A 19,754-nucleotide genomic window follows, 5' to 3' on the forward strand; every position below is an offset into this window, starting at 1 on the left:
TGTATTTAAAGCCTATGGCGTTGCAGATAATGCGCTAATGGGATGTCGGATGTAACCAAGTAGCTGCCGATTTGTACATCGCTATGCAACCATCGAACAACGCAATAATAAGTTATGTAATTGCCTGAGCTTCACATCATACGGCTCGCTCGTATTTCAAACAGATACCCTACATCGAAAATCGTATTTGTTAGGAATCGTTAACGTTTGTTCGAAGCACGACTGAGTAGTAGGTTGAGGAGTGATGGTCCTCTTGGTCCTATATACAAGAGTCAACAAGAGCCTAACATTTACTTGACCGTCTGCTGCAATTGACTCATAGCACGTGAAGCGTCAGCGAAATTCATAGTCCTTCACAGATGGCAGGGGTGTCGTTTGTACAGAGGTCGCTGATGGGCACGGGTCAATGCCGCAGTCGTGGGCGGAGCCTAATGTCATATGACGTAGAAAGCCTCTATCCAGGATGGAAAAACAGTTAACATTACGAGTCAATGACAAGTGCCTGAAATATTGAAATGGCGATAAAATATCTAAATTGTAAAAATTTCGGCCTGTCTTGAAACGGCCATGTCCTGAGCTTGGTTGAAATTCCTTCACGCATTTAAAAGTAATCGCGAAAAATTAGGGTCTCAAGGGGTCTGGCGTTAACAGTAGTTTGCCGCTAAGACATCCTTTTCCTAGCCCTAGTCTGCCACCCAGTCACCATTTTCCTAGCCTTAGTTTGTCACTATGTCGTCATTTTCCTAGCCCTAGTCTGCTACCCAATCCCCGTTCCGAGACCCGAGTCCTCTCGCTGCACATCCGCCACTACGACGTCGCTCCGGGCTCGGAATGAATGGGTGGTCCGACTCATTCATTCTCGAGAGAATGCTGGTTTATTGTCGGCTCGGCCCACCCAGGCCGGTACAGGGCCATAAACTGGAGTTCATCCCCTCCTGTGCTCTCCCGCGGCACCCACATGCGGCTGTCCAGTGTCCAACCCATTTAAACCTGCTCCCCTTCTCCGCCTGGTTCTTATATCACATTTTCGTGTGGCATTCACACCTGCATGTGTGCAGGTGACGAAGTGGTATATGTTAGAATATTTCGTACGATGCTGGTAGAACTCCTGGTTGATTTCTCGTCTGCTCTGGGTGGCCAGAGCGGCTCGCTCTCTCCTTCACTGTCCGGTTCACCCGCTGAGGACCATTGTCGTAATTTGTCACTGATAGTACACCATAAAAGCCAGTGTCCCGACAGGCAGAGCGGACCACCCCAGCTCCAGAACTAACGGCCCACTCGGTGGCCTAAAACTAATCTCAGCTTATCCCTCGCAGCCAGTAACTTTGACACTTTTGTGTGTGAAATGACTCACTTCATGTGCAAGTGCACCATTTGGTATTCAAATAATTCGCTTATCAGTTCACTCATTTAAGTCACATACCTCAGTTGCCATGTTTGCTTAATGGCATCATGGCTTCTGTCCGGGTAGCAAAGAACGCTGGTGGTCACTTTTACAGCTTAATCCGTTGCATGCGACTGCCTGCAATCCTCCGGAAACCTTTCAACAATATCACGTTCAACGACATCCGTGGCGGGAGTTTTAACTCCGGCGTACATTCCAACTCCGGCGAATGGTGTAAAAATACTGGCGTACTTTTGTTGTAGGGACAACATGGCTGGCTGCCATGTTTCGTATTTTTCCCTAGAATAACACGGTCGTAAGGTTGATAATTAATCAGTCAGGTTCCTAAGTCAGATGTTCCAACTGGCATCTAAAAATGATATCATCTCCCAAATGGAATGATTAACGCTGTTAATGGTTTCAATAATAGGAACCAGGTGTTACCTCTCTTTCTAAGTGCCTGATGATCGGCCTTAGGCAAAATTGCGCCTTGTCCAGCGTTGTTTTGTGCAGTTGTTGGGATGTTTGTAGGCTTACTGATTTTGTTTTACTCCTGATTGTCAAAATCCTTTTGATAAATTGGTAGACTTCTGTCTAGAGCCCAAACTTGAATCTCTTTAGAGACCGATATGCGATTCTCTTGACGGAGATGGTCTGATGTTTGTGAGAGAAGCCACGCTTTTATTTATTTTATTTATTTATTTATTCAAGTGATCACCAACAGGGCGGACCCCCACTGACAGGCGAAGTCAAACTAACACTATACATGATAAAATGACATACGGGCAAACAATGCAGAGTAAATAGTAGGTAAATATTACGATAAATATAGCTAAATATATAATGCACAAAAAATATGTGAGTTAAGATGAATCTAAAAAAAAACGAGCAGGTAAAAAGGCTCTATGACTTTAAAAAGATGCTTTGTGGTGAGTCTATGAGTTTGGCCTGCATTACGAAAAATATATGTCGATTTAGGCTTCGAAATTCTCTGCCCCTTATACCTCGGATTCCTATATAATTCGTACAGTGGAGGCAATGCAGCTTATGTGAAGTGTTCAGTGATTGATATGAAGCCATTACGCAAGTAACCCAGAAACACCTGTGTAACTCCGTTTCGAAGTGAAAATGAAGGCTGCGACAACATTGAACGTTATTCTGTCTTACATAATTACAAACGTTCTTTTTGGGCGCCTCATGCTACCGCTTACATTTTCATTGCACATATTTGGATCCACCTTTGTGAAAAAACATATTCTACAGATGTGACAAAATAAATGACGCCCATCGTCAACCCTTTGTTTGAGTTTATTGCTTAAAATGTGTGTCAATCGTACAGACGGTCGCTGATTCGTGCTTCATGGATAAAGGAAACTCGACGGTGTCATTCTGGCATCGTTTTTCATGCATTTATGACCGTGTCACCCAACATCGTTGACGGATAACCGAACGCGAGGCCCTGCAGGTAGTATGTCAGGCTTAGTCTGATGGATGGACAATTGCGATGGCCAAGCACGTCATTGCAGATATTATCGATCCATTTCATGGCTAACAGCGCAGTGTTATACGATACAAGTCGCATATTGGTCATACGTTGCTGCTGCTTCTCCACATATTGATATTTTTTACAAAAAAAAAAAACGGCGAATATCTTGCAAATTATCATCCGCATTTGTTGAGGGTGGTGTAAACAATCAGAGCAAGTCCGGATGGAATAAGCCGCCCGCATTCTAATAAAGCACAGGACTTCCCTGTAACAGCTCTGCCGTTTTGAAAAGACACCGGACCAAGTAATCAGCCTAGCAGACTACCCTGAGCAGCATGAAGGCACCCGGCGTCGTCCGATCAGCCCAGTGAGCGTCCGCCTCCCATATGTCAGCCGCTCGGGTCGGAGGGCAGCGCACAAATTAGCTGTCCAGCGCGTGTTGGCCACAAAGCCGGTCGGCACGGTCCCATTTCTCCGACACGGCAGGGGACAATGGGACGCGGCTCTTGTTTCGGACCGCGGCGGGACGGCAAAGGCGGCAGAGGATCTCCTCCCAGTTCAACAACGGCAGAAAGAAGGGGCGTCCTCGGCGGCAACAACGGCAGAAATATGCAAGGGACGTACTCGGTGGCACCATCGACATGAATGAGAGGTCTCTGCCGCGCCGTGAGGCAGAGTGGTGAGATTTCTGCTCCCGGCGATAACAGCGTGAATGACCGCGGATGTTGTCCGTTTTTGAAACACACTTATCTGGAATCTCCCCTCTTCAAAGGTTTTGATCCTACTGCACTTCAGCTTGCGCTTCAATTTTGTTATGACACTGAAGGGTCTTTCATTTAACTTGTAGCCTTACCTCACCTGTAGCTTACCTGGTTAAAACAGATATTCTACCGACTGATTTGATATTCACATCACATCAACTCGAACAGTTCGCAGGCACAACTGAACGGGTGACAGGGTGGCAATTAGAGTCTTTACGGCATGTAAGGCAGCTTCAACGGTGCCCATATTTCGGTCCCAGCCAATCTGTGCCTCGCAATGTGGTGCTACGTAACGATTATCTGCCATTTAGCTAGTCATTGAGTATGCGCGCTCAAACTTATATGATATTCGGCACTGAATACCATCGTATCTTGGTGAGAGGAGCAAGAAGGTATTGTAGCGTGACATTGCTTTGATTAAGTTGTTGAACTGTGTGCGTCTGAGAACATCTTATCAATATGCAAATAGCCCGTCGTGCCATTAGAAAGACAGCTTGCCGTTGATAAACGTAATTGTCTGTGACTGTGAAATAGTGTGCCTGCTTTTGTCTCCACCCGTCTCTCTAAATATTAGAGTCTCATTCGGCAACACATAGGGCTTTCATTAGTGTCCTCAATAACGGCTAGTGCTTCAGCAAGCATATAGCGAAGAAAAATAAAATTGATTTATCAGAATCGGCAATGAGAAAGGGAGCACGAATGAAAGGTGTAAGCTTTAGAGACAGATGGAGCGTGCAAAACTTCAGAGCTTGTTTTACCCACATAATTTCACTTGAACGTCGTTATTAAATCAGTGGTGACCGCTCAAACAGTCGCTTGGAACGGTCACTTCAAAGTCGTTTGATTAACCCTAGAACGCCTAGGGGGGGGGTTGTATCAACCCCCCCCCCTGAGGTTTTTTCGAAGTGCACGCTAAACGGCTTGTCGTAGCGGGCTGAAATTTTCAATACCCTCTGGGGCAACCTTTGCGCATCTTTTGCCGAAAAAAAAAATTGATCGGGTCATGTCAGGTCACGGAGTTATGACGTCATAAGAGGTACAGCCTCCGGCCGGATTTTCACAAACTGAGTGCCAACGCCCTAGGTTTCCTGCCGGTGGTACGGACATCGGTTGATGGATCGTGATGAAACTTCCCATGCATGTTGGGGCAAGTATTGGCTATCATATGGTATAAGAAATTTGACCGGGTCAGGTCAGGTCACGGAGCTATGACGTCACAAGAGGAACAGCGTCCGGTACTATTTTTGAAAAGCGCCCGAACCACTATTTTGCTAATTCTTGTCACCTCAATGGGAATATGCCGCAATATTAGCTTCTATAGGGAGCAAATGGACCTCCCAAATCCAAAAATACAATCAGATTTCAAAAATTCAAATTTTGATTTTTCGAATTTCTGCCGCCGACTGTGACCTTGCCGACTTCCGGCGCTCCCAACGCGCCATTTTTAGAGCTAGGGAAACGAAATACATACCAAACAATAGAGAATTGATCAAGGAACACGATAGTGAAGGTTTCAAGTCGATATCTCCCACCGTTTTGCCGCAATCGCCGCCGAAAGTTGAAAAAAGTCTATTTTTCCTAAAATTTGACCTTTGACCGGTCAAAAGTAGGTCAAATGTTGACCTAGGACCAAAAAATATACCACCAATCGCGAGATCTCGTTGAGAGCAATCCGTTGGTTTTTTCCGCTAAGCTCTACGACCTTCCGTTTCGAAACGCCAGGGGGGGGTCGTAACAACCCCCCCCCCCCCCCTGGTCGTTCGTGTTATGAGAAATGGCCTGGTCGTGCGAGGGTTAATACAGCACACTTGCGGAATGCTGACATTTAATAACCAAGTTTCAAACCAGTATCAAACCAGAAGCATTGATAGCTGTGAAATGATCACCAGAAACCCGGGCGAAGGTCGAGTTGGGTGGAGAGGAAATCGACGAGGCAACTGTGCATAGAGTGTAGATGTGCTATATGAAGATGACCAAAAGATAAACAGTTGCAGGCTAGGGATTGCTGACTGAGTAAGATCTCTCTCTCTCTCTCTCTCTCTCTCTCTCTCTCTCTCTCTCTCTCTCTCTCTCTCTCTCTCTCTCTCTCTCTCTCTCTCTCTCTCTCTCTCTCTCTCTCTCTCTCTTTCTCTCTTTCTCTCTCTCTTTCTCTCTCTCTCTCTCTCTCTCTTTCTCTCTCTCTCTTTCTCTCTCTCTCTCTCTCTCTCTCTCTCTCTCTCTCTCTCTCTCTCTCTCTCTCTCTCTCTCTCTCTCTCTCTCTCTCCACTCAAATTAGAGCATGGGTTCGGCGTCTGTTTCGATGTAGAACAGGACATTATGGGTGTAGCGCTGTCACCGGCCGCATTCCAAACTCGCCCTCACTGGCCGGCCGGGAGGACGGCGGAGGACGGGGAGGGGTGGGGAGGCCTCCCCTCTCCTCTGTCGGAGGTCCTGTCCCCACTGGCGGTGTGGAGCTCACCGCTGACACCGGCGCAGCGCAGAAACAATGTCCGACACGGCGCCCGACAAGCGGCAGCCGCAGTATGAGGACCGGACGACACAAACGCACCGTGGTGGCGGAGACGGGGTCTCTGTCGGTTATGGCTCTATCGAGACTGTCAGACTCAGGACGTATGATAGTTGTTGGCAGTTCGCTATTTAACCCTTACAACTGTTTATTTTTTAGAACGATGAACTGAGAGGTTTATAACACCGAGTTAAGTAGCACAAAGACGGTACCACATGTATGGTTTACTTTTGATTAACATATCTTATAGAAAGAGCGACACGACTGTCTACTGTGAACCTATCGCTAAATAAACATTCTCACTCGGCAAGAACAACCATCACATGATTTATGAACACAAATATAGGCACCTGCCTCGCAGCTGTTCGTGATTTACCATGAACTATTGCTGGACTTAAGAGCAGTCATGGCCAAAAAGATATCCTCTCACTGAAAATATCGCCATCTTTAGCATCCCCTTCTTGGGTCATCTGAGGAAAATTGGTTGAAGAGATACATTAGTCTACATACTTTCGTTTTTTAGTAAATTGAGCAGCTACTTATGTGTGCTGGTGTCGTGTGTGTGCGTCTGAGCAGGCTCCTCGCCGGTTGTTGTCCTCGCGGGGGTCAGACTCTCTGAGATGGGATCTCTAGCCGGGTGCCGGCGCCAGGGGGAGGGCGCCACTCGGGCGCCAGTGCGTCGGCGGGAGCGTTTTGGGGGCGCCACTGCGCCCCGGGGCCTTAGGTGACCGCCGCTGACCACAAGGTAATAATCTGTTCTATCCGTCCCAGCAGCAGCTCCGGGTTCAGACTAATCTGTTTGCTAATGTGTGTGAGAGAGATACAAGTATGTACATAGATGAGTAATTATTGACATTGAGTCGTGAGAGAAGTGATCATCGTTCACTGGTCAGTACCGGATCGCTCATGCTACCCAGAAAGTATTTGAATGAGCGATCAAATAAAATGAAAAAAATACGTTCTCGGGCTTGGCTTTGAGTCGCGTATTCCTTTCTGTATTCGATAGTCACCACACAGTGCGACCGACCCATGAGTCATCCGCAATGCTGCTGTGTTGCAGTGGTGGGTGTCATGTCGGGTTTTGGACACAGAACAGCAGCTGGGATCGAGTAACGGATATTGCAAGGGTACCGGTAGAGCTCACTGGTCACTTGATCCCTCCAACAAACCATAGTGGTGCGGTTACCGACAAATATCGCTTTGCGATAGGAGTCGAAATGGCATGTCATGGGACATGAACATGACAAGTCAACAATTATCACGTATCTAAAGCCAATTAGCTGGCAAATTGCAGTGTTGGCAAGCCCTATCATCGGATCGTGCTACTCAGCACCTTTGCAATAAATATGTTGCGAAATATTTGAAGAAAATTCATTGACCCTTTCCTCGCTTCTCGAAAAGTACATGTTGAAATATATAAAAAAAAAATCAAAACCGTGACTAGTTTTCGACCCTTTTCTCTCAGCCCCGACAGCGGCGTTATCGGTCAGTCGCCGGCACTGGTCGGGGTGCACTACCCGTTCCCTGTATGTCCGTCTGCTGTAGTCCCGGCCAGGTGTGGGTCCGGTCCCCCGGGCCGGGCCGGTCCGGTCTGTCGCCTGTCGCTCCATAATGGCGGCCGGCCGCTGCAGCCGACCGACGCCGAAAAAATGACCGAGCCGGCGCCGTGCAGCGGTCGGCAGCGGCCCACGCACCGATCGATTGGTGCAGCGGTCAGCCGTGTCGCCGACATTTTATCCCGCCCCCGGCTGCACCGGGTGACGGGCGAATAATGCTAGAGGAAATGTAGATTTAATGGGTGGACATATTATAAATAAATGCTAGTGGGCTGATAGCTTATGGTAAAGATTTGTTGCGTGATGGGTGACGTTGTCGCTGAAGTTACATGTTATGGTATTTGCCAGTGCATTAGTTAAATAAAATAGATGTAATACTCAGAATAGCAATGTCATTTGAATCAGCGAGCGTTTTGGGCGCCGAAGGAGAAGGACGATTCAGAACGAATCAAAAACTTATCTTTTCCATAGCCATTCATGAACGTCCTTTGTCTTACAACCGTCCAAAGATAGTGCGTTTATTCATTAATCTTCATACAACGCCCTGTTTTGAGACACATCCCAAACAAAAAACACAAGCCTCTCATCTGAATTGTCCGGTAAATTCTGAGCTCGAGAAAAACTCACCGGGAGCATGTACAGGAACAAAGACATGACAGTTATTCGTGTTGTCGGTGTCTGCTGCGGCTCGGCCGGTTCCCGTTCGCGGACACTTGACGATGACAGGCAGGCGAGACAAAAGTCGCCACTCGCCCGCCTGTGTTTATCGTCCGCCGATAAGAGCTGCTGGTTTTGGCCTTCACGAGACCACGCGTGCCACGCCGGCCGGCCGGAGGTGGCGCTGATTATTTTCATACGCTCTCTGGGACAGATAACGGAGACGACAGACTCCTGGAGAGCAGATAGTAGCGACGGATGACAGAGAGACTCACGCGAGATTCGAGTTGAAGCCGGGCTGTGGAATTCGGCCGGCGATGACCCGATAGAGATGTGGGATTTAGCCATGGGTGTCCTGGTGTGGGCTTCCGGCGATGGAGTAAATCTGAGTGCTGCATTCATACAAACGACAGCAACTTCAATAATGAGTGACGTTTTTTATTTTGTTGGTTTTGCCGAGCTCTGTTGAGTTTGAGCTACTATTTCCGACATGGAACAGGCATGACCTATCTCATCTCCAAAGTAAATATACATTATCTACCATGACTTTTCAAATCATTTTTGTCTTGTTCTCGGAAGCTAGGGATGACCTCTTCGTGGGACACTCACATTTACGGATAGTTTGTGCTCGAGAAAACAAACAAGCTGAGAGCTTGTTTTTTGGGCTCTTACACTTGGCGGCGCCCAGCGTATTAGCCAGCCGACACTGCTAGAGCGATATTAATCGTGTACTTATCGCAAATACAAAGATACATATATCAACAACGCTCAAATTGCGATAATGAGCAAAACCAAAAACTAGAAAACAGTAACAGAGAATAAGCAAAAGATTCTTAATGACTGCGTCAGGATCGAAGAAATCTTACTGAACTCCACAACCTCTTGAAGTGCCAATTATTCCTCCTAGACCACGATTCGATAGTTCTTCATCAATTCGATAAACCTGCCTCACTGAGTCCTCGCCGAGCAATCTCTTCAATTAGACCTACCGACCAACCCTTTTCAAGCCGTGCCCACCAGCCCACTTCGACAGCCTTTCGACCATGTGACCGTCCATCTTACTGCATTTATGTGTGAATGCATCTAACAGGTGATCCACTGTCCACCCAGTCCACCGGGTGGGTAGTCCACCAGCCTACCGCGTTCACCGACCGTCCCATCTAGTGATGTCAGTTTTAGAAATTTTGGAAACCAATACCAAACCGATACCGACCAAAACCACTGAGAGTATACCAAAACCGAACCGATTTTCAGAAATAGGGTGAAATACCGACTAGGTACCGAATTCAGGGAATCATCAAACAAATGCTTCAAACTTTCTCAAAACAAATGATAAGCATTAAAAGGTTATACTTTAAAATAAGGCAACGAAAACAAGAAAGTTATTTGCACTGCAAAAAATATAACTGTATTGTGTAACTATTAACAAATATTCAGGTCAGTTACTTAACTGGGATGTGGATTCAAGTCATCTGCATGAGGTGAAAGGACAAGAACTTGAACCCTGAATCTCATCCATGCCTGAACCCAAGTCATTCAATTCGAGTCCAGTCAAGACAGGGTTACGTGTGTTATCATGATCAAAAAATGGTAACCAAATGACAATGATGGGCTAGGCTATACCATTAAAGGAAATAGTTCACTTTCACGAAATTATTTTTTTTTTTTGCAACGATTTATGATTTTTTATGTTCAAAATAATCAGCAAAGAAAATAAAACCTTTTTATAACAAAATATTTTTTTTCTATATTTTGATATAGGAAGACCTTTTCAGTTTCTGTAAGGCACACCCGATCCAGTATGAAAAGAGCATGGGTCCCGAAAATTCTTCAGAAACAGAGAAATTATCGCAGCCACCGGCATTTGGGCGATCTGCTCGATCTGATAATGTTCCCCTGAATGTCCTAATTGATCAGTACGAGAATTTCTCTAGAGTTCTCGTAGATAATTTCTCTAGTTTCTGAAGAATTTTCGGGACCCATGCTCTTTTCATACTGGATGGAAATATATGCAAGGCACACATCCTCAACGCAAGACACCTTTTTCGGGACGAGAAATAGAATATCTTTGCCTAGGGTGATCGTTGGGCTGTAAAAGCTCCTGATTTATGCTCGTCTCAGCCCAAGCTACGGAACTGCTATTCCAGTTCAAAACCCATGTTAAAAAGTGAACTATTTCCTTTAATGTAAACAAAATCCATGATACCTACAGTTCAACTGGTGACGATAGTGACGCAGCCAATTTTCATCATAAATAAATGTTTAACACAACAAATCTTGATAAATAATTACTTACGAGGCACACTGATAGATAGCAGACACCACTGTAATGATATCGCGATGAAAGCTAAGTAAAATGTCCATAATTTTACGGAATCATTGACACGTGTCACGCCTGTCACGTGGCATGGCATCACTTCCACTATGGTAGCCTTGAAGGCGGCGGCCATTTGCATTTAGGCACGAAACGCACGGAACTGCATAAAATAAAGTTTTTTTTCTTTTTTGCTTATGTATACTCAATTAAAAAATATGATGCTCATATTTTGGTTTCTTTAAATTAATTCAAGAAAGATTGTACGCCGCTATCGCTAAAAAATGAAGAACCAGAAAAACAATGTTGCTCAATTATTTTCAATTGTTATTGAGCCACATCGGGTTTTGGCGCAGCTGCGACATTTAAAAGTTCTTAGATGTCTTGTGTTCAGTTTTTAAACTGCTATTTGCGAATCAAGCCAAGACCTAATTATATTTTAGGAATGCTTTTGATTACATTGCTAGGGATTTCTTTCTGTTGAGGAGAGCAGGAAAGAGAACACTAAGTAAAAAAAAAAAATTATCCACAGGATCTTTTTGATGTTGAACGAAGTTGAGAATTTGTGGGGTGATGATGAAGTGATAGATGCTGCCTTCAATATTAGATGATATTGGTGAAGCTAGTGCTATAAAAACAGGGTTTTGACCTTGGGATAAGGTAACTGCATTGCAGTGAAATGGAGAGCAAGACAAGGTCAAGAATATCAATCACAGACTCCTCAAAACAAAGTCAAATTTGTTACCAATGAACGCTTTGGAAATTTTGAGTAAGGTAGTTAGAGTATGTTTTCCAGTATACAGTGAGTTAAACATTGATACATGTTTAATGCAATGTATGTAATGTTTAATGTACATGGTTTGCACATTAGCTTTTTTGTAAGATAATTATCCTCATGGTATTGGAATTTGCTGGCACTGATAAGTTGCCATTTAACATTGGTAGACTGATGTGTTTGATGTTGCAGTTAATGTGTTTGCCCATTTGTTATGACATCATGCATTTGGGAGAAATATGTCATGGTTGTCCTTTTTCTTCATCCAATGTCATTTAGCAAATCAAATTTGAGTTCAGAAGGTTTATCAAAAATGTTTTAATTTTTTATCACAGTAGTTGACTTTCATAATACCGACAAAATACCAAATGCTTTTGGTATAAAATACCGAATACCGAATCGGTATCGGTTCGGTATTGGTATACCGAAATTTTGGTAACCGATTGACACCACTAGTCCCATCTACTGGGCGTCCCTTAACCCATCGAGCCTCTCCGGCGTCCCATTCTCTCCGTCCCTTCCTCCGGGCGGGCAGCCCTCTCCGTCCCATCCTCCGGACGGGCGGACCTCTCCATTCCATCTCCTCCGGGCGGGCGGACCTCTCTGTCCCATCCTCCGGCGGACCTCTCCATCCTATCTCCTCCGGGCGGGCGGACCTCTCCGTCCCATCCTCCGGGCGGGCGGACCTCTCCGTCGCCTGTCACGGCAGGTGGGAGGGCCAGAATGGACGGCCACATTTGTCCCCACTTCCGTCGCCTTTGTCTCCGACTAATGCCCGCGAAACGGTCTCAGACGTGCGACAAATGTCGGAGCACTGGTCACAAAAACGGCGCGCCGCCGACCGGAGTCAGAGAGGGCCAACTGGAGCGGCCCGCTGCACGTGCCAGCTCGGGCAGGTGGTGAGACGGAACAGGCAAGGGTGCCGAAACGGTTTAGTTACTGGCTATATTGACAAAAAATTTACTGATCATTAAATACCTACAATCATGGAAAACAGTTGCTTATATCTGAAATATTTTTCATAATCTTTTTTTCATTTTCTTTCAAATATTTTTTTATAACATTTTAAAAAGCATTTTCATTGACTGTGAGCAATGTATCATTGGTCTTGCGAGAAGCATTAGGAAAAACCTGAAGAATGGTCCTAGGACCTAGATTCAACAGATCACAGAATCTGACGTCTTCTTATAAGTAGCTCTTCACTGGTGGACCTCACAGTTCCTGAAGTCTAGTGCTGATACGCACGGTATCGCTATGCACGCTATAAGATCACCCTAATCCTACCGATTAACCGCACCTGAGTGGCCACGATAGGCTGCCCCAGCCACGTGTAATCGACCCTGTTACCAGGAACAGAGGCCCACATCGCCAGAACTCGGGCCCTATCGGCGTCAAACTGTTCAAACAGCGGCAGGGTAGATTGCAGTGTCAACATGGCTGCCGGACTGTCGGGCGCCACGGTTCGTGAGGCCTGCAGCTGCGGGTTTTGACGGCGGGACGCTATCGAGGACCGCTGCACTGAGTTAACGGTTCATGGGATGAGGGAATATGTGGACATGAGTGAAGGAGTTGTCGACATGAATTCGTGCCTGATGAACATTTTGGGACTGTTGATATTTTGGATGAGAATTGGACCAAATTTAAGTCCAGTTAGCAGAAAAGTTAACAAGCAATGAACACAGTGCATGAGATGTCTTAGGGGTTGCGTAATTAGGGTACGCAGCCACGACCCACGTGCAGATGCACAGGGTTATATGCCGCGTTTGTTTTGTCAAGAGTAATTTTGACTGCAAAATCGAGGAGTTACCTGAAAGCGAGTGCCAATAGTCAAAGCAGAACCGGTCAATAATTTAGTGTCTAAATTACTATTATTCACTACAGAGATGTCAAGATTACGAACGATGGGGCTAAAAAAATATTCAATGCCAAATAGCCCAGGGGTCAGGAAAGGTACTTTCAGACCCATTTAAGTAACAAAAATGCAAAATAAGAAAGAGACCCAACAACGATTTCCGACCGAAGGATTCTTTCGTTGTGGACACGGGGCGGAAACAAGCGGGGCCTTGCAGAGTTGCAGAGCCGCCGGTGTGGGTCAGGCGCCACTATCAGATGGATCTTTGTTGATAAATGGTCTGCGACATGTTGAGCGCTTGTTTCCCATCTTTTTCAAAAGTTCCAAATAACCGGCCAACTAACCGGAAGTTATTTTTAGTTGTACGGGGACCCGCAGTTGCTAGTGTACACGAACCCCAAGTCTAACCGTCTGCCCTGTCCAGTAACAACCGATAACATTGACATCGACTGCCGGCCCTTATACAAGAGCAGCTGAGGTTTTCTGTGCATGCACTCTGAAAGCTTATCGTTGTTCCCTGTGAGGATACTGGGACAATTTACTCAGGGTCGCTGTACAGTAGCAACTGCGGGTCCCCGTACGTACATACATAAAGGTTGCAAGCCAAAACTGAAAGAGATTCAGTTGATGCTAAGGCAATCCTATGCTGAGACAAGGAGAGACAGGAGGTATTATTGTGAGCAAATAATGATTTCTACAGACCTTTACTTCATATAGGTAAAGCCAAAGCAAACCTCCTTGCCTCTTGATGACAAGGTGTGTCAAAAGGTTAGTTAGAGACGAATGTATTTAGAGTTGATTTAAACATGTGCAATGTTCATGGTAGCTAAAATGTACAGTAGTGCGACCAGAAAGATTGTCACTCGAATGTGGTCTTCATCAAGTGCAGTAATTCTCGACATGTTGGCAACGATTTATTATCCTCCACCCCAGCGAACACACATTGGGAGGAGTTTGGGAGCCATTCCGGCCTCTCGAACAGGAGCATGTTCTCGTCGCTACCATTGGAAATGAAATAATTAACTGATATCTGTTTTTAAGATAGTTGAATATGAAACACTTTCATCAGTCTTGAACGACCAAAATTATTGCTCATGAATTTATGGATCTGGAGCAAACAAAATGATTTCGCTTTTGCTTATTGCTGGTAATTCAAAATAATGAAACGGAGTTCAAACGGGAGTGAACTTGAAGACAACTTTATTCAATATCTTTGTCCTAGGTTTGAGCGTACGATTAAATTTTCTCCTTTTTATATATATATATATTCAATACAACCCTGAGCCACATAACATGTTTACACCCAACTGCCAGTAATGAAAAAAAAAATCACAGCTCGCTAATGGCGCCACCTGCTGGCACTGGAATCTAACTGACGTTTGATGTGTGCCGTCGCAATATTTTCATAGCAGGCTGCGCCTGCCGTAGTCGGTATATGTCAGGTGGTTGGCAAAGTCCAGAAGTCCCCGGTAGTGCGTGTCACAGGCTAAAACAATATACCGAGATCAGGCGACCAGGCTACTATGCAATGTCTAATGGCAGGTTCACACAAACGGTTGAACGTGGAGTCATTAGTCGTTAGCTGTGCTGGGTGTACGTACAAACCGCGTTGTCATCGTATTCATCATCCTATAGAAATTATGGGAATTGTGGCTTCTTTCTGGTAGAGGCTCTGCAAAAACTTTAAATGTCTGTCCCAGGATTGATAGGATGGACCTATATTTTCGCTGACTTTGCGATATCCGTCTGTAGCGTCTCAATTGGTCGTGCGTGCATATTTGCATTCTTACAAAGCTGTCCGGTTTAACTATTTTAATGAGCCTGAACTTGAGCTTGAACTTAACGGAATCCTTCAGCTGTGGACGGCCCTTCAAGCCAAAGACGCCTTGCCGCTGAGTGTGATGCTCGTGTCCGCTATCCACCCGCGGTGGGTTCCATATGGGGAACGGACACAGGTCGGGACGACCGACTCAAACCGGTCGCGACGGCCGCTCAGCGCTGCCGCTGGGCCTCGAAGACATTGGATTGACGTAGCGAAGACAGGCAACCGCTAAAGGGTAGGACTAACCAATGCAGGGATGCTTATTTCATTCCTCCAGTATTTCATTCGATTACTGTCTTCGACTTTCCCAAAATGCAGCTTGCAGGCAAATCTGTAAAGGCGATTGGGAATGTCTGAAAACGAAAAATAATATAACTGCAACCGCCTGATATGACATCTGAGATGTAGATATCATTTACGAGAAAGTAACCGTTTTCCAGATGCCAAAGCAAATCAAGATAAAATCTGTCTCTTAGACCGGACAGGTGTGGATGTGGAATGACGCAAGCAGCTTTACTTGCAACACGGAATTAGTTGAGATCAAGCTGGGAAAGTCTCCACACACTGCCGTACATGAGTCATCATTGGTATCTTACTAGCTCAGCTCGTTCTTGTTAGAGATAGGGAGATTATTCACATCTCATGAAACTACGCTTCGATCGGTTTCCTTCGTGTGAGATGAACTGATTTTCGGCAAAATTATTGCACACGTTGTCATGTTTCCTAAATCAGGAGCTTGAGAAAACTATGTGTGCTACCAAGTACCGATACATGCCAGGCATTTAACGGTTGCGAAATGACGATAAGGCTGGTTCTCCGTACAGTTATTAGCTGACTCACGCTAATGACTATATTTTCCAACCGCAGCCTGTCGCGATCTGCAGGCAGCGCAGACGCTTTGGTAAAAGTTCGATACTTACACGACACCTTTTGTCAGATTTCAGCCGCTGCTATTCCATTATCTCGATCCAATGACCACTGCTTTTGGTGAGTGTGGAAACTAACTCTCGTGGGCTCACAATCGGACAAGCGTGACCAATTAGCGTTCAGCGCTGGACCAATCGGCTCCATCACCTCTGAGCGTGACAGATCGGTCCATCGCTCCATCTGGTGTGCACCAATCAGTGACTGGACTGCAGAGGTGAGCCGTTCGCCGGGCGCGGCCGTAGCCCCGGCGTACTGTGCACGGCGACAACCACAGGACCGTGTGGCGCATCTGGTCAACTGTAGACTGAGCGGCTGAGCGGCCGTAAATCACCTCTTGTCTCTTCTCTACCGTATTTTGTCTAACGACCCCGGGAGGCGTCCTCAGCAACTCCGGTCACTCGCGGCGCGCACGGCCTCAGCTTCTTATCCGAACAAACATGGCTTGTCCATTAGCCTCGCCGCGGCAAAAACTGGCTCGGTATTTAATAAATTGAGATAGTGGTCCCTGTTTAACGACTGATTTACCGCTGAATGCGCATTGTCAGGCGAAGCACGGGCTACCGGACATGTTCCAACAGCCAACAAGCTACCCACCGTATGATGCGAGCGCGGCCAATGAACGCTATTAGGGCCGCAACCCTTTCCATCATAGCGCTACACTTCAAACCCAATCATCCACCCGTATATCAATCTAACCGAATAACAAATCGGAACCACAACAGCCGGCTGGCCACATCAGTCGCCGCGGGGCTGCCACAGCTAATCTGTCGACATTGTTAATAGACATCAACAGGCCTGCCATTAGTGGTTTAATGGCCGCTAACCATGGGGGCGGGCTACTCGGTGGGCTGGCCTGTTTAGTGGTTATTTTGGTACCGGACGGCGGCCAGACAGTGCTCGAACCACCGACACATTTGTTTCGTGTATGAGAAGCATGGGAGAAGCACTCGCTATGGGCTGCTGTTGACTGCCGTCGCCTTCCCTGCCGACGTTTCGTGGCACGACTGAATGCCACAGAGCGGGCAGTATGAGATTGCGTTCGCGGTGCATTGGCTGATAGACGGACTGAGCAAAATACACGCCGACTATGGGCGACGAAGAACATCATTAGAAAAAAAGAACATCATTAGATGATCTACATACGACGGGAGAAATGGATAGACGATACCAACCATTCATGTAGAGTTGCGTGATATCGACGTCCCTGCATGATTATGAAATATGATTTTTCCGTGGACAATGAATAATCATTGACCATATTCAATCGTAGTCGGCAGCCTCAACTTCTCGTCAAAGGCAACAGCAAGTCGTCGGAGCTCACTGCTTTGGTGCCGCCTTCCGTCAGACTATCCCCAAATCTCATCTCAATTTGTCAGAGCTCCTGTCCCTGATGGACCGGTCAATCTGAGGCCTCTCATCTCTGTTTGTCCCGGACCTGACGCAGATAATATCCAATAATTAACGCCACCTTGAGGTAGCGCTGGCGGTGGTGGCAGTGACTCTGATGGAGGTGGTAAGAGCCAGTCATGCCAATAATGAACGTCACATGAACCTCCTAGATTACTTTTATGCGGGCATGCTAGCTTACCTAACATAACGTCAGCGTCTTATCACACAAGCCTACATAAAACAACGGAGGCCGGCAGACAAGGGTCATGGTTTGTTTCCATCCCACACGCGCCAGCTCTGTTTCGACCCCGGCCTGGTCTGCGGCCTGCGCACGCTCGCGCCGCCTGGTCTTATCGGCGTCAGGGCCGATCTGGGCCTGTCACTCTCTGGTCAGCTGTGGCCGTCTCTGGACTCTATCTGGGTCTCATTTGTCCACAGTCGCGACGCCATGAGAGACAACCTGTCACGGAGAGGAGATGGGAGGGAGGGAGAGAGGGAGGGGTGACGTCAGCGGGCTGCGGGTCAAAGGTCAGTCGGTGCTGAGTCGCCGCACGCGGTCAGGGCAGATTCCAACGACAGTACTTAGCACTGGGAGGATGTGGGTGAATCTTCGCATGAATGTTCGAAAATCGCCACGATATTAGGTACTAATTACGTCCACAAACATATCGCTTATAATTTTGTGGATGTTTTGCATATATTCACAACGGATACTGATATCAAATGAAATGATCGGCCTCATCTATGAAGATTCATTGTCAATAAGGCTAACACAGGCCACTATTCACTTGGATTACAAAATTGTGGAACTTCAATGAATTAATCGCAAAACATGCCACTGTTCATTTCATTATTCAAAATAGCCGATTCTGCAGGACATTGCCAATGTAGTGCACCTACCACTGCAACCAATGTACCTACATGAATGCCTTTCTTCCGCCTCCAGACTCCATCCTCACTAGCGAGCACGCCACTCCACTCGCCCCTCCCTCTGTTCGCACTCTCTCGACGCAGCGCCCGCTGGCCATCCTAGCACCGTCATTAGCCGCTGCATTGTGCGGCAGCATGAGCGGCATTCATCGCGCCTCGTGCAGCGGCCCGGTCAGCCGGTCAGCGTCCGTCCATTGTTGGAGTGGGGCCGGCCATCGGTCCCTGTCGTACTCCGGACACCGGTCATCCATACGAGAGCAGAGCGCATCATCGGCAGGGGTTAGCGATGGTGTTTTTCATGCCTGTTGGATGTTGATTGGAGTGGACCTGCTCTCGATGCACCGGCCTGAGAGCACTTTGATTGTGAAGGGGAAATCTATCCACAACATTTTCGATTTTATCTAGGTAGGGTCGAAAAATACAGTGATTTTCTCATTATGTGTATTTCCACACAGCTGCTGGACCGGACGAAGGTCGTATTTGTCCAATATACCAACCAGTCCTTACCATATTTACAACAGTAGTGGTTACTGGAAATTATCACATATACTTCTACGATGAATATGCAGGCTGATTTATGAAGGTCATGTGTAAAATCCGACCACCTGGATGATACCAAGCACACGCCGTTGATTATGTCCTAATAATACTGGCATGCACTTCTATTTGGCTGCACAAACGGCAATTAACTTCGGTAATTATGGCTCGAAGCCGTCTGATGGTGGCCACAACAGCTGTTTAATGAGTTGTTTTGTTGTTGCTCTTGAAGCACATACACCAGAAAGGTAAGTACCATTTTACATATAATCAAAGCTCTCTATGGAAAGCAACACGTTTGTCTTTAGAAGACAGATTTTGCAAATGGTATTCAACTATTCAGTCTTACATTTTACAATTTCCGTACAAGGTTAACCCTTTTCAGAAAACCCTATTAAGCCTGATAAATTGTTGCTTAATACTTGGTCCCATATTAGATGAATTTTGAATATCTATGTCTCAAACATCTAAGACAAACATCTAAGCAGCGGGTACTGACGTTGTGTCAGGCAGGGGCCCGGAAATGGCTGTGGCCGACGCTCTCTGACTGGTCGCGCTTTCGGCGCCGGATGAGGCTCCTATTAGGAGAGGATTACTGTCTCCGCCTGTGTCACGTGATCACCCCTGTCTCTCCGTCGTGAAGACCGCTGATTGTGACACGTGTCACCAAGGCCGTCCTTGGACGTCCTTGGTGACACGCGCTCCTGTCGTCGCCGGAGTGTTTTATTATAAACAGCGGCCGTATATCACTGGTGAGTGGTGATATAGCCACTAGCCAGCCATGGGCTGTGGGGTGGGAAGGCCGGAGTTGTTGGCCCGAGTCATTCAGGCTGTCTTACCTTCCTTGGCGCTGGGACT

The sequence above is a fragment of the Amphibalanus amphitrite genome, unplaced genomic scaffold (assembly GCF_019059575.1).
Source record: "Amphibalanus amphitrite isolate SeventyFive unplaced genomic scaffold, NRLGWU_Aamphi_draft 000342F_arrow, whole genome shotgun sequence".
NCBI classification, from domain to species: Eukaryota; Metazoa; Arthropoda; class Thecostraca; order Balanomorpha; family Balanidae; genus Amphibalanus; species Amphibalanus amphitrite.